The following is a 13,437-nucleotide window of genomic DNA, read 5'->3' on the forward strand; positions in this document are numbered from 1 at the left end:
TTGTGCTGTGGGTGAAGCTCCCGGCTGTCTCTGTGGTGGAGGTGAGACCCTTATTTCCACCTTGTCTTGTCCATTGGTCCGGGGCAGCAACTATTCCTTGAAAGAAACTTACAAGCAATCAGTGGGAAACCGAGCAACGCAGAAAATCATGCAACAAAGTAACAGTCACATGTATGCACATGGCTGGCTGGCTGGCTTTCTAAAAGTAATCTACAGTCCTAACAACAAATACACCAATGACACCAGTGGCGCAGCTCCGCCAGTAGTTCGCTTTGGTGTAGGTATTCCGTTGTGCTGTGGGTGAAGCTCCCGGCTGTCTCTGTGGTGGAGGTGAGACCCTTATTTCCACCTTGTCTTGTCCATTGGTCCGGGGCAGCAACTATTCCTTGAAAGAAACTTACAAGCAATCAGTGGGAAACCGAGCAACGCAGAAAATCATGCAACAAAGTAACAGTCACATGTATGCACATGGCTGGCTGGCTTTCTAAAAGTAATCTACAGTCCTAACAACAAATACACCAATGACACCAGTGGCGCAGCTCCGCCAGTAGTTCGCTTTGGTGTAGGTATTCCGTTGTGCTGTGGGTGAAGCTCCCGGCTGTCTCTGTGGTGGAGGTGAGACCCTTATTTCCACCTTGTCTTGTCCATTGGTCCGGGGCAGCAACTATTCCTTGAAAGAAACTTACAAGCAATCAGTGGGAAACCGAGCAACGCAGAAAATCATGCAACAAAGTAACAGTCACATGTATGCACATGGCTGGCTGGCTGGCTGGCTTTCTAAAAGTAATCTACAGTCCTAACAACAAATACACCAATGACACCAGTGGCGCAGCTCCGCCAGTAGTTCGCTTTGGTGTAGGTATTCCGTTGTGCTGTGGGTGAAGCTCCCGGCTGTCTCTGTGGTGGAGGTGAGACCCTTATTTCCACCTTGTCTTGTCCATTGGTCCGGGGCAGCAACTATTCCTTGAAAGAAACTTACAAGCAATCAGTGGGAAACCGAGCAACGCAGAAAATCATGCAACAAAGTAACAGTCACATGTATGCACATGGCTGGCTGGCTGGCTGGCTTTCTAAAAGTAATCTACAGTCCTAACAACAAATACACCAATGACACCAGTGGCGCAGCTCCGCCAGTAGTTCGCTTTGGTGTAGGTATTCCGTTGTGCTGTGGGTGAAGCTCCCGGCTGTCTCTGTGGTGGAGGTGAGACCCTTATTTCCACCTTGTCTTGTCCATTGGTCCGGGGCAGCAACTATTCCTTGAAAGAAACTTACAAGCAATCAGTGGGAAACCGAGCAACGCAGAAAATCATGCAACAAAGTAACAGTCACATGTATGCACATGGCTGGCTGGCTGGCTGGCTTTCTAAAAGTAATCTACAGTCCTAACAACAAATACACCAATGACACCAGTGGCGCAGCTCCGCCAGTAGTTCGCTTTGGTGTAGGTATTCCGTTGTGCTGTGGGTGAAGCTCCCGGCTGTCTCTGTGGTGGAGGTGAGACCCTTATTTCCACCTTGTCTTGTCCATTGGTCCGGGGCAGCAACTATTCCTTGAAAGAAACTTACAAGCAATCAGTGGGAAACCGAGCAACGCAGAAAATCATGCAACAAAGTAACAGTCACATGTATGCACATGGCTGGCTGGCTGGCTGGCTTTCTAAAAGTAATCTACAGTCCTAACAACAAATACACCAATGACACCAGTGGCGCAGCTCCGCCAGTAGTTCGCTTTGGTGTAGGTATTCCGTTGTGCTGTGGGTGAAGCTCCCGGCTGTCTCTGTGGTGGAGGTGAGACCCTTATTTCCACCTTGTCTTGTCCATTGGTCCGGGGCAGCAACTATTCCTTGAAAGAAACTTACAAGCAATCAGTGGGAAACCGAGCAACGCAGAAAATCATGCAACAAAGTAACAGTCACATGTATGCACATGGCTGGCTGGCTGGCTGGCTTTCTAAAAGTAATCTACAGTCCTAACAACAAATACACCAATGACACCAGTGGCGCAGCTCCGCCAGTAGTTCGCTTTGGTGTAGGTATTCCGTTGTGCTGTGGGTGAAGCTCCCGGCTGTCTCTGTGGTGGAGGTGAGACCCTTATTTCCACCTTGTCTTGTCCATTGGTCCGGGGCAGCAACTATTCCTTGAAAGAAACTTACAAGCAATCAGTGGGAAACCGAGCAACGCAGAAAATCATGCAACAAAGTAACAGTCACATGTATGCACATGGCTGGCTGGCTGGCTGGCTTTCTAAAAGTAATCTACAGTCCTAACAACAAATACACCAATGACACCAGTGGCGCAGCTCCGCCAGTAGTTCGCTTTGGTGTAGGTATTCCGTTGTGCTGTGGGTGAAGCTCCCGGCTGTCTCTGTGGTGGAGGTGAGACCCTTATTTCCACCTTGTCTTGTCCATTGGTCCGGGGCAGCAACTATTCCTTGAAAGAAACTTACAAGCAATCAGTGGGAAACCGAGCAACGCAGAAAATCATGCAACAAAGTAACAGTCACATGTATGCACATGGCTGGCTGGCTGGCTGGCTTTCTAAAAGTAATCTACAGTCCTAACAACAAATACACCAATGACACCAGTGGCGCAGCTCCGCCAGTAGTTCGCTTTGGTGTAGGTATTCCGTTGTGCTGTGGGTGAAGCTCCCGGCTGTCTCTGTGGTGGAGGTGAGACCCTTATTTCCACCTTGTCTTGTCCATTGGTCCGGGGCAGCAACTATTCCTTGAAAGAAACTTACAAGCAATCAGTGGGAAACCGAGCAACGCAGAAAATCATGCAACAAAGTAACAGTCACATGTATGCACATGGCTGGCTGGCTGGCTGGCTTTCTAAAAGTAATCTACAGTCCTAACAACAAATACACCAATGACACCAGTGGCGCAGCTCCGCCAGTAGTTCGCTTTGGTGTAGGTATTCCGTTGTGCTGTGGGTGAAGCTCCCGGCTGTCTCTGTGGTGGAGGTGAGACCCTTATTTCCACCTTGTCTTGTCCATTGGTCCGGGGCAGCAACTATTCCTTGAAAGAAACTTACAAGCAATCAGTGGGAAACCGAGCAACGCAGAAAATCATGCAACAAAGTAACAGTCACATGTATGCACATGGCTGGCTGGCTGGCTGGCTTTCTAAAAGTAATCTACAGTCCTAACAACAAATACACCAATGACACCAGTGGCGCAGCTCCGCCAGTAGTTCGCTTTGGTGTAGGTATTCCGTTGTGCTGTGGGTGAAGCTCCCGGCTGTCTCTGTGGTGGAGGTGAGACCCTTATTTCCACCTTGTCTTGTCCATTGGTCCGGGGCAGCAACTATTCCTTGAAAGAAACTTACAAGCAATCAGTGGGAAACCGAGCAACGCAGAAAATCATGCAACAAAGTAACAGTCACATGTATGCACATGGCTGGCTGGCTGGCTGGCTTTCTAAAAGTAATCTACAGTCCTAACAACAAATACACCAATGACACCAGTGGCGCAGCTCCGCCAGTAGTTCGCTTTGGTGTAGGTATTCCGTTGTGCTGTGGGTGAAGCTCCCGGCTGTCTCTGTGGTGGAGGTGAGACCCTTATTTCCACCTTGTCTTGTCCATTGGTCCGGGGCAGCAACTATTCCTTGAAAGAAACTTACAAGCAATCAGTGGGAAACCAAGCAACGCAGAAAATCATGCAACAAAGTAACAGTCACATGTATGCACATGGCTGGCTGGCTGGCTGGCTTTCTAAAAGTAATCTACAGTCCTAACAACAAATACACCAATGACACCAGTGGCGCAGCTCCGCCAGTAGTTCGCTTTGGTGTAGGTATTCCGTTGTGCTGTGGGTGAAGCTCCCGGCTGTCTCTGTGGTGGAGGTGAGACCCTTATTTCCACCTTGTCTTGTCCATTGGTCCGGGGCAGCAACTATTCCTTGAAAGAAACTTACAAGCAATCAGTGGGAAACCGAGCAACGCAGAAAATCATGCAACAAAGTAACAGTCACATGTATGCACATGGCTGGCTGGCTGGCTGGCTTTCTAAAAGTAATCTACAGTCCTAACAACAAATACACCAATGACACCAGTGGCGCAGCTCCGCCAGTAGTTCGCTTTGGTGTAGGTATTCCGTTGTGCTGTGGGTGAAGCTCCCGGCTGTCTCTGTGGTGGAGGTGAGACCCTTATTTCCACCTTGTCTTGTCCATTGGTCCGGGGCAGCAACTATTCCTTGAAAGAAACTTACAAGCAATCAGTGGGAAACCAAGCAACGCAGAAAATCATGCAACAAAGTAACAGTCACATGTATGCACATGGCTGGCTGGCTGGCTGGCTTTCTAAAAGTAATCTACAGTCCTAACAACAAATACACCAATGACACCAGTGGCGCAGCTCCGCCAGTAGTTCGCTTTGGTGTAGGTATTCCGTTGTGCTGTGGGTGAAGCTCCCGGCTGTCTCTGTGGTGGAGGTGAGACCCTTATTTCCACCTTGTCTTGTCCATTGGTCCGGGGCAGCAACTATTCCTTGAAAGAAATCGTAGTATGAGAAGAAGAACAACAACAACAATAAATGAGGAAGAAGTTATGATGACATGCATGGGATGTTACCCCAAGGTAGCAACAGGACCCTACCCCACTTCACAGCGGTTAACATGAGAGGATGAATTATGATGAACGCGAAGCGACGACAGGTCGGAGTTCTGTTTAGAGCACATCCAGACGTCCAGTGGCTTGCATGAAAGCAAAAATGGAGCGAACAGCCCGACACTGATGCAGAGGGGAACTCCATGGGTCAAGTACTTTGGGGGAAATATTCTTATAAAGAAATGGAAAGGAGCTCAAGTTGGCATCGTAACACCCAGCGTTCACACGTGTACCGCTCACAGTCTTCGATGATATGAAGGATTGTAGCTAGGATGTGGCAAGCTCTGCACAGCGCCGTGTTACTGTAACCCAGCTTAACATGGAATAGAGAACTGCACGGGCCTAATTTTCAGGCCCGTGCAGGGCCCAGGCCGGGCTGTTACGGCCCGGTCCGGGCCCGACATCGTCTAGATTTCCAGTCCTTTCCCGGCCCATACCCGACTCCACCGGCCCAGCCTGAACCCAACTGTTTCCATGCTGAGGCCCCGTCCCTGCCCGCCTCTGCTCTATGTGTTCTCGAGGCCCGGAGACGCGTGTTTCTATTTACATTTACTAAAGAGCAAAGCCCAGGGAGGAAAAGGACGCAGCTAACTGGTAGGGAGAGTGATGAGGTACACTCGAACGGAACGGCTGTGTTTCTCTGCCGGCAAGTCGCTCTGTGCTTGGTGCTTGCTTGCTTGCTTTTGCTTGGGAAGGCAGCGCGGAACGGCGCGTGGGCGATATGTTTGTACCTTGCGGTTCAAGAGAGACTCATCTCCGCTCTATTGCGCACGCACCGGTGCTAGTTCCCCTTTCTCGTACTCTCCCGCGAACGAAATATGTCAGAACACCTAACCTAACTGACCCTCGTGCCGGACACTCAGCACGCCCGCCACACCAATTGTCCCCAAATGTGTGTGAGTGCACGTGCGAAATCTAGCAGACTCATTACACGAAATAATCATGATCACATACAGGGTTGGTCACGCAACGTGTGATTTGACCCTTGTAAGAAAACGGCTCAACAGAAAAATATGGGGCAAGCGGCTACCTTCCGGCCATTGAATTTTCCACCTACTAAAATTACTTTCAACGACCTCTAATATAAATGAATTGACTTTTTTGAACTGAACTCGGAAATTTGTCTAGCCAATGTAACGTTTTTCCTGCTAAATGAGATAGACCGTGGTTGAATTAACCAATCCCACTGCAAAATACGTTACGTATTGTACGGCTGTTATATGCGGGAAAGTCGTCCGAAAACTGAGGTTTTTATTTGCGCCTTTGCCAGCTGAAAGATGCGCAACTAAACCTCAATTTTCGGACAACTTTTCTGGACATAACCACCGTACTACGAATCGTATTTTGCGGTGAGTTTGGCTAATTCAACCACGGTCTATCGGACTGAGCAAGAAAAACGTTACATTGACTAGGGAAATTTCCGAGTTCAATTAAAAAATTCGATTCATTTCAATTATTAGTCGTCGAAATTATTTTTAGTAGGTGTCAAATTGAGTGGTGGTGGAAGGCAACCGCTTACCCCATATTTTTCTGTTGAGCCTTTTCTTTTTTTCTTTTTTTACAAGGACAAATGGCTCGTTACGTGACGCACCCTGTATAAAAAGGTGATAGTTCTAGATGAGAATACCATGATATCCCATAACCAATGGAAAAAGAAAGTGACATCAAAATTCAGCTGTCCAGTCCCGTTGAATTTGCTCGCATACAAGCCCGACCGGCCAGCGTGTTCAATCCCGTACCCGGCTCGGACCCGGTGACTAAAACTCTAGCCCGGCCCGGCCCGTGGGCCGGATCGGGCTTTCGGGTAAGCCCGGGCCCGTGCGGTGCTCTAACACGGAACACAGGGGTGAAGGCGCCGTAGGTCGGGTAGTATGCTGGGGGCGTAGGCGGCCCGGGACCCAGAAACCTCACGTGCGGCATAGATACTACACCGCTCTACTTCAAAAAATTGTATGTTCCTAACAAGGAAAAACACCCTCGATATATTTTATTTCTGCAAACTAGAGGCACTACACTCTTAAAAATGAACTTCGCCGCATAGCACGCTCCTAGCCAACCATAATCTCGAATGATATCGTTATCTGCCCTGATTTGTTGAAAACGGGAGGCGTACGCCTTTTTTGTGACACTTATGCTGTTCATAATTGTCACAAAAAAGGCGTACGCCTACAGTTTTCAACAAATCAGGGCAGATAACGATATCATTTATGGTTGGCTAGGAGCGTGCTATGCGGTGATGTTCATTTTAAAGAGTGTAGACCGTCCTGCAGTTTGCTTTTTTTTGTCGTCTCTACTTATGCATTTTTGCGAAAAAAACTGAAACTTCGGACTTCGGATTTTCCATTTAAAAAATGGCTATACCTAGGGGCTTGACATTTTTTTTAGGTAATGTACACATTGTGGGGATTAAATGAAAAAAAAAATTCGATACGTAATACCTAACGTGTCATTAAAAAATAATCAATATTGCAGGTTTTGTGCAACATTGGCAGTCGTTCTTCTCTGCTGTTTTATGTTCAAAATCGCTAGAAACCCGCTCGCAAATAGACACACACTTCTCCAAGCACATCCCTCTAAAATGTTCCCGATCCGTTGAAGGATTGGCACGCAAGAGCCGCGCACATAGAGTGAGGTTTCGCGCACTGCGCGGAAGTTTTTTGAGACACCTAGCGGAGAAGCGGTTATCTTTCGGACCGAAATATTTTGCAATTGCGTTGTGCGCGTGAAGTGGAACGCCACAAAACAATTTCGTCGAAATGCCTGATGGCCCAGCCACCGACCTCGGACGTTTGAGCTGTACTGTTAGAAATGAACTTCACCGCGTAGCACGCTTCTAGCCAACCATAATCTCGAATGATACCGTTATCTGCCCTGGTTTGTTAAAAACGGGATGCGTACGCATTTCTTGTGACACTTATGCTGTTCATAATTGTCACAAAAAAGGCGTACGCCTCCCGTTCTCAACAAATCAGGGCAGATAACGATATTATTCGAGGTGATGATTGGCTAGGAGTGTGGTATGCGGTGAAGGTCATTTTTGAGAGTGATGTAACGAGCCGATACTTAAATGAGTAGTCATCTGAACCATCGATTGTACTATCGAGTGTTTGGATGACAATCACCATCACTTTCATCTCTAAATTCTACTGTGCATATTTTGATGCTGGACGTCTTGAGTTACACCGGGACATGGCGATCGATATATTGCTACGCAGCGTTGCGTCGTGCCCTTGAAAACATTGCTGTGATATGTTATAGGACACTTCTCGGGGGGATGTCGACAGCCATATAAGAGAGACCTTATATCGGAATTGACAGAACTCTTAAAAATCAAACTAACCATTCCACTGACGTCGTGCCGTCATAAAGATCGTTCTCCTGCCTCCGTCGCATCAAAACATATTTGAGATCAACAATGTCCAAAGCCCGACTGAAGCATGTAGCGCTCGCCACAAAGAGGTCGCCCGCAAATTAAACCTTTATGCCATTGCGGACCACTTCATAGGATGGTCCGCAGTGCGAACGCATATATTTTTCACCACGGCGCAGAAATTGTTTTCTATCCCATTTTGTTTCATTCGAGATTTCAGTGTAGAAATCGAATAAAAATTTGCGAGACACACATACAACAGTCTCTATAGTCATTCTAGGGCAGTTATTTCAACCTGCCTATAGCAACTACATCTATTTTGTCTTGCCCTTGTCAGACAGACGCTGATCACTGCGTGTTTTGGAATGAGCGTACCCAAAACGTGTACCAAAAATACTAGTAAATGTATCCAAGAAAATTAGCAGTTAGAAATTCCGCGCACAGCAAAAGTAAAAGTAAGAAGTCGCTCTGCAAGAAGGAAATCCGGAAGCAAATAATGAATTACCGCCATTCAGCTTACATGCATGTATCATCTCCGCACGCAGTGATGAAATAGTCTTCGGAAACACAAAATCACGAAGTGTGCACTGATTTTAGCGAAACATAGCGCAAATGCGACGAAGACATTCGTATTTTGCTTTCCTTTCATGTCGTCTGCGATGAGAAACAAATGCTAGCAGACGACAGTCACGTGACGTAACTATGCTGCGTCACGAGCAAAAATATCTTCCTGAAAACGTCAGTAAAGTTTCAGTAAAACGTTACGCGTGTTAATAAAAATGAAACCACTAGCATTTTCTTCCAAGTCAACTACAATTTCGAAGGAGATGTGCTTAGCGTGTGCTATAGCAGCTTGGAGCAGCCAAGCCTTGTCGTCTGCTACGGAACGGGCATTTGCAGTTCTGTTTATGCTTTTCGTTGGATAAATTATTTATATCTGTCGATATATTTCCGTGTATTTTTTTCAGTCCCATTTTGTTTCGCTCGAGATTTCAGTGTAGAAATCGAATGAAAATTGCGAGACACACATACAACAGTCTCTATAGTCACTCTAGGGCAGTTATTTCAACCTGCCTACAACAACTACATCTATTCTGTCTTGCCCTTGTCGATCAGACACAGACCACTGCGGATTTTGGAATGAGTGTACCCAAAGCGCGTAAAAAAAAAATACTAGCAAACGTATCCAAGAAAATTAGCAGTTAGAAATTCCGCGCACGGCAAAAGTAAAGGCGTAAAAGTCGCTCTGCAAGAAGGAAGTCCGGAAGCAAATAATGAATTACCGCCATTCAGCTTACATTGTATCATCTCCGCACGCAGTGATGAAATCGTCTTCGGAAACACAAAATCACGAAGTGTGCACTGATTTTAGCGAAACATAGCGCAAATGCGACGAAGACATTCGTATTTTGCTCTTCCTTTCATGTCGTCTGCGATGAGAAACAAATGCTAGCAGACGACAGTCACGTGACGTAACTATGCTGCGTCACGAGCAAAAATATCTTCTGAAAACTTCAGTAAAGTTTCAGTAAAATGTTACACGTGTTAATAAAAATGAAACCACTAGCATTTTCTCCCAAGTCAACTACAGCTTTCGAAAGAGATGTGCTTAGCGTCTGCACGCTAAGCTCATCCCTTTCGAAAGCGAAAGCCGTGGCAGACGACAAGGCTTGGCCAAGCCTTGTCGTCTGCTACGGCTTGCGCTGGTCAGAACACACATTTGCAGTTCTGTTTATGCTTTTCGTTTGATAAAGAATTTATATATATCAATATATTTCCGCGTCCTTTTCTTTTTTTTTTTTTTTTGTGCATATATACGTTGCATAGTAAAAAAGCAAAAGCTGACTGCAAGAAAATTACACTGGGGTGGGCAAAAGTACAGAACAAGAAAATAACTCTTCTGTGATGTGGAAATGACCAATACAAACAGAAAAAAATACGCTTAACAACTTGAGATGTATTTTAGTAGAATAAGCTGTATGTAAAGAAGGATTAACTTGGTTTCCCCACGCAGACGGCATTCGGTTTCCCAATCGTGTTGCACGGTGCGGAATTGACCAAATAGCGCAACACAAAAGCCGTATAATGTGGCTGAAGAACACAAATACGATGTAATAGAATCTGTGGACTGGCACGACTCATGGCTCACTCTATCACGTAGAAGAATATATAGATAGAGCCAGCGTATCCTCGCGCGTGATATTCACAACTTCACAACTGAACATATCGCTATACGATCAGGTGTATCGTGCCCCATTTGTAGTTCCAAACATATTTTTCCAAGCACAACTATAATCTGACATAAGCTACACAGCTTACCACAATACACGGAAGGATTTGCGCTTCGTTATAGGAACGGCAAACCAAATGAAGGAATAACAGCTTACGTCAACGTCTTGCAGATGTGGTGACGAAAAACTCTTCAGAGATGTAAAGCAAGAAGGTATGCACTGATTTGAGCAAGAATATAACTAAAAACACTGAGGAAATTCGTACATGACAATCAGAGAAACGACTTTCGGTGTCGTCTGCAAAGAGAGTGAAAACCGGCAGACGACAATCACGTGATACGATTGTACAGCTGGAACAAAGCGAAACATGTGTTTGTATGTCAACACATGTCCATAACAGTGAAAAAAACGAATACTAGCACGTACTAAACATAGTATGTAAGTGAACTTTTAAATTCAGATCGTACCAGGAATGCGATTGCGACTAGGAGCGCCACCCCCTGTCGTCTGCTCCGTCTGCTGCAGCGAGCGGTAGTTTCGATTTCGATACCGGACCCTAGATGACGCGCGCGATTACCGCAGCTTTCAACGAAATCGCCCTCCACATGCCAAAATCTTTTGCAACGGGCCTTCCTCCAAAATATAGTGGAGAACAAGACCGTTCAGAATCAGATGAATGGATGAAGTTTTCTGCATGAAGCCAGGCTTTGTTGTTGATTATCAGCCAAAATAGTCCCAGCAAACCATCAATATCCCACAGACCTCCCAAATTGGTCTCACACGTCACAGATGTCACGCGTATCTTCACAACGTCCGCTGTATATCCACCATGAGACGTCACAAATATCCCCCAGTGAATATTCTGTGGATATACTACGAATATCACAACAATGACATTTCTTTACCTTACAAGGATGTATTGTGTCGATAACAGCCATTTCCAGCATTCTCAGACGTGGCAATTTCATTTTTTGCATAAAAAGGTTATAAACTATCCTTAAATAAATCACGTCTCACTTCAGACATGTACAACTGAACAAATAAAAAGCTCTCACAGAATAAGCTGCTGTTCAACACCGACTATTGGTGTAACGTAGAATGCACGTTGTCTAATGTTGACTAATGTTGAGCAATGTTGTATGTATAGATAGATAGTGCTGAATCAACGCTATTTCAACTGTACCTGGTCAATGGTGGATTGTGAACATAAAGAACAACGTTGATTTTCCAAGAGCCACTCAACGAAAGATTTGCGCAGCAAATATTTGCGTGGGTTCTATATTGTACCTTCGACATATTGTCAACTTTTATCACGAACGGAAAAGTCGTTGCGTCTTTACTCAACATACTGCGCACCCAATTTGTTCACGTGCCGTTCGCATGTAGAGGAAGGCCTGTTTGATGTGGTACTTATCTCACTCTTTCCTCATAATAATAATATTGATTTTATGCCATCATATCCATACGTTTTCTAATCATATTTGTAACGACTCATCACGTATCGCACCATAGTCAATAAACAAAAGAGAAAGAGAAAAAAAACATATTTTACCTTTTCCACGGGAATTATAATGATCGGTCAGGTATGTTGAGTGATATAACAAGAATGAAGTTCCCAACAAGCGCGAGCCGAAGCGTAACGACGTCTGCCTCATCGCCATCGACATTCTCCAACCGCCGTTTCAAACAGGCGAGGCGCGTCTTCGTAGCGGTTCGGTAGGATATGACATGTCACACGGAAGGGTCTTTGGAACCTCAGCATCGTGCGTATTTTGTACTGGAATATATTGGCTGGGAAACGTGCTGTAGTACAATCCCCAGCGCTGCACTGCAGTGACGGTCTAGTTTCGGAATGCAAAACATAACGTAATTAAGAATCGAACGGCAGGACACCTGTGAAACACTGTTAGGATACATCAGTATACTGGCACCTTACAAAATTGTGTGATGACAAACAACGATCAATGCTAGCAGCGCAATAAATACTCACAATCTCTGTTGCCTCCCATTGTTTTCTATGGGCACACACAGCACTTTAGGGCCCACCAACATGGCGGCCCGAAGGCACGCCTCTCCCCCACGAGCCCCTCTCCCATGCGCGATCCAGCCTTTATACATAGAGATCAGTGGAGCTATCGCTGTCGTCTGCTACGGTTGTCGTACATACGCTTCTGCGAGTTCAAAATTCAAATTTCCATCGTCCAATCGTGCGCCAGTCTGCCAGTGTGCGTCAGTAGCGCCCCTGGCGGATCGTGCGGACAGGCACCTCATAGGGTTTGCTGATTGTGACGTGGTCGTTACAATCTAGTAGGTCGTGGTTCAAAGCCAAAAGATTGAAATCTGGGATCCCAGATGGCGCTGCCACTCCCATCATATCAGTGCCGTATATTAAAAGGGAGTCTGGCCATTGGGAGGAGTCACAAAAAGAGGCTCGACCTGTCAATCACAGTTTCGCTCCTCTGATTGGTTTGCTTTTTACCAAGGGGGTCGCCATGACACCATACTGCCACCCAAAATGGCAACGAAAACAAACACAGTGAAGCGGGGATTTCGTGACAAAAAATTTTCACAGACTAACCTGATTTTACGCTGCAAATGTACATCCTAATATAAGTTTCTCGGAAATCAGTTTCATCTTATGCTCATCCATCGATATCTAACTGAAAATAATACGTTTTGTCGCCGGTGTTAGGCCTAGTGAACACGGCGATCACAACGAAATCATAACAAAAACGGCGCTGTGCTGTACAATCTCATTTTTAACAGCTGGATTTCATGGATATAAACATTCTTGCCTCTTATATTCCAACTATTCATGTAGATTTGTTTAAAAATCATACCGACAACAGAATGTGTCCCAGCAGGTGGTTCTGCCGGCAGCGGTACAACGACGGAAGCAGACGACAGTTTCCGACGTGCCTTACGCTCCCTAGGTGGCGCTAGTCAAATTTGCAGCAACAATCCACTACTTTTGCAGATTGCGAGAGGTATCCATTTCAATCCCATCCAATCCACTTGCCACCCAAAATGGCGCTGCCCAGGTTGGATAGGGGGGGGCAAATAGTGAGGATAGGCTGATTGATAGCGCCCCATATTTCAAGACTTCATTGGTCGGAAAGCTGAAAAAGTGGGTGGAGCTTCAGGTATAGGCATGACCCATTAATGGCCAGACTCCCTTTTAATATACGGCTCTGATATGATGGGAGTGGCAGCGCCATCTGGGATCCCAGATTTCAA

This window comes from Ornithodoros turicata, chromosome 8 (genome assembly GCF_037126465.1).
Source record: "Ornithodoros turicata isolate Travis chromosome 8, ASM3712646v1, whole genome shotgun sequence".
NCBI lineage: Eukaryota > Metazoa > Arthropoda > Arachnida > Ixodida > Argasidae > Ornithodoros > Ornithodoros turicata.